The sequence below is a fragment of the Protomyctophum parallelum genome (assembly GCF_964188405.1).
Source record: "Protomyctophum parallelum genome assembly, chromosome: 23".
In the NCBI taxonomy this organism is placed as follows: Eukaryota; Metazoa; Chordata; class Actinopteri; order Myctophiformes; family Myctophidae; genus Protomyctophum; species Protomyctophum parallelum.
This window is the reverse complement of record NC_139715.1, coordinates 34,375,678-34,378,131: the sequence shown is the minus strand read 5'-3', so window position 1 is coordinate 34,378,131 and position 2,454 is coordinate 34,375,678. Positions and strand designations below refer to the sequence as shown.

The 2,454-nt window shown below is 44.7% G+C and overlaps 1 long non-coding RNA gene across 1 annotated transcript in view; it reads left to right on the top strand.

Annotated features, from left to right (window-relative positions):
* Positions 1–1,846, top strand: part of LOC310854254 — a 2,268-nt gene extending 422 nt beyond the window's left edge. The window contains exon 3 of the long non-coding RNA XR_014568885.1: positions 1,723–1,846. This is a non-coding gene — a long non-coding RNA (uncharacterized lncRNA). The remainder of the gene's footprint in view (positions 1–1,722) is intronic.
* Positions 1,847–2,454: the final 608 nt, after the last annotated feature.

Genomic DNA, 2,454 nt, shown 5'->3' with positions numbered 1-2,454 from the left:
AGATAAAACAATGTATGTAGAAATAAATATTGAATATAAATAGGAGTTAAATAAAGGTGTAAACAGATGTGTTATTAACATTTTGAGTAATAATATCTTGTGAAACTATAAAAATATTTCTCTCTATCTCTCTCTCTCTCTCTCTCTCTCTCTCGCTCTACCAACCATTGACTCATATTCACCCCCAGCCTGCCTACCAACCATTGAAACATTCTAATAGAAACAGTGAACATGGACACAGTACTATTCTACTCACTGGAGAGCCTTCAGTCCAGAGAACTGCTGCAGTGCTGGACCGTTTAGGACGTTGAAACGCAGGTCCAGTTCTTGGAGATGGAGGGATGAGAACGTAGAGCTGAGGCCAGAACTTCACAGCATCTCTCCGACAGCCAGCAGTTCATCAATCTAGATAAAAAATCAAACATTAGATATTACATTATGCCTGGATAGAGAAGCATATATTACATTATGCCTATGGGTAGAGAAGATAGCCATTTATTAATGCAGTGTTTTCTGTTCTGCCAGGGCACCCTAACCCTTTCATAGTAAAAACCATTAAATAAACAAGGAAAATACAAAGATTTGAAGTTTTGAAGTTTCTAGGTGAAAGTATGAAACATAAATTATGCAAATATTGCGTGGGTGCGTGCGTGCGTGTCCGTCTGTATACAGCTAATCTCCGGCACCGTTAACCCGGTCGATGCCACATTTTGCACACACTCCCTGGATGCCAACGATGAACCTTTCCAGAAATCGTTACACACTATCTCTATAGTCAAGTGTTCAAGACAAATGTGTCCGATATTTCATATTCCATCCTAATTGGCTAACATTGACTTTCAAAGTTTGCAGGATTGGCCCGTTTTCAACGAAACGTGCAATTTACGTGAAATCTTTCACATACGTTCCTACTAGGCTGAGGAATATATCCCACTCTTGGCCTGTTATAGCGCCACCAACAGGTGGAATTTAGCAAAACACATTTTTGGAACAAAATGCCTCAAATCATCCAATTGCCATCAAAGGCATAAGAAGAAATGTCACCCTTTTCACATTGGCCTATTATAGCGCCACCAGGAGGCCACAACCTGACCTGGCCTGGTAGAGACCTGTGCCCCGAGGGGCACTTTATCTAGTTCAACATGCTGTCAATCATATTCACACTCTTCTAATAAGGTCTCACTACTGTATTCATATAACATTTACATTCTGCTAAATTAATCTGACCTGAGAGTCTCCAGACAACAGTGAGGGCTCTTCAGTCCAGCACACAGCAGATCCAGTGAAGCAGATCCAGATTCCTGGCTCAGGTAGTTGTAACTCACGTCCAGATGTTTTAAATGTGAAGGATTGGAGCTGAGAGCTGAAGCCACAACTCCAAAGTGTGCCTCACTGAGCTCACATCCAACAAGTCTGTAAATACACAATAAATACATAATCTGACATTATTTAAACAAATCATACAACAGGTATAGTTCCGACCAGACAATCTGATTGGTTGAAATAGGCTCTCTGGCTGTGCTCAAATTAGCATGACAGCTACCAGCTCAGCAGAGCCTGCTAAGCTATAGCGGCTAGGCTATCGGTGTGCGTGCGTTCCTGCCTCTGTGTGCCTGCGTGTGTGCCTGCGTGTACGTGTGTTACTAACCTTGCTTTTTTGAAGATCCCCACAGCTGGGATGAGTCTCTGTCGCCCCGCCCGGTCCGTGTTGTATTTGTCCAGGTCCAACTCTTCCAGAGCCTCCTCTGCCATCTGCAGCATGGAGGCGAGAGCTGAACACTGGGTCTCAGAGAGTTTCTTCCCTGAGCTGCTCTCTGACTCCAGGTACTGTTGGATCCCCTGACTTACTGACGGGTCGTTCATCTCCATCAGACATTGGAAGATGTTGATGCATCTGTCAGGAGAGCAGCCACGGACATTCATCTTCTTCAGGTTGTCGATGACTCTCTGGATGCTTTTTGGACTGTTCTTTGTCTTACCCAGCAGGCCTCCTAACAGACTCTGGTTGGACTCCAGCGAGAGGCCATGAAGGAAGCGGGCAAAGAGGTCCAGGTGGCCACTCTCACTCTTCAGGGCTTTTTTCATGGCTCTCTGCAGGAAGCCATCCAGGGTCATTTCTTTTTTTCCTCCCAGGAATGTCTTCAGTACCTTCTTCTTCTTCTGTGTGAAACAGTGGAACAGGTAGACTGCAGCCATGAACTCCTGGATGCTCAGGTGAACAAAGCAGTAGACTGTTTTCTGGTAAGAAGCACCGTCTACTCTGAAGAATGATGTGCACATGCCTGACTCTAGCACGGCCTTGTTCACATCAAGACCACAGGCTTCCAGGTCTTTCTGGTAGAACAGGATCTGATCTTCGATCAGTTGGTTAAATGCCAACTCGCCCAGCTTCAGAATGAACCGTTTTTCTGCCTTCATGAGCTTCTCTTTTCTCTTTTTCGTCATCTTGCCTGA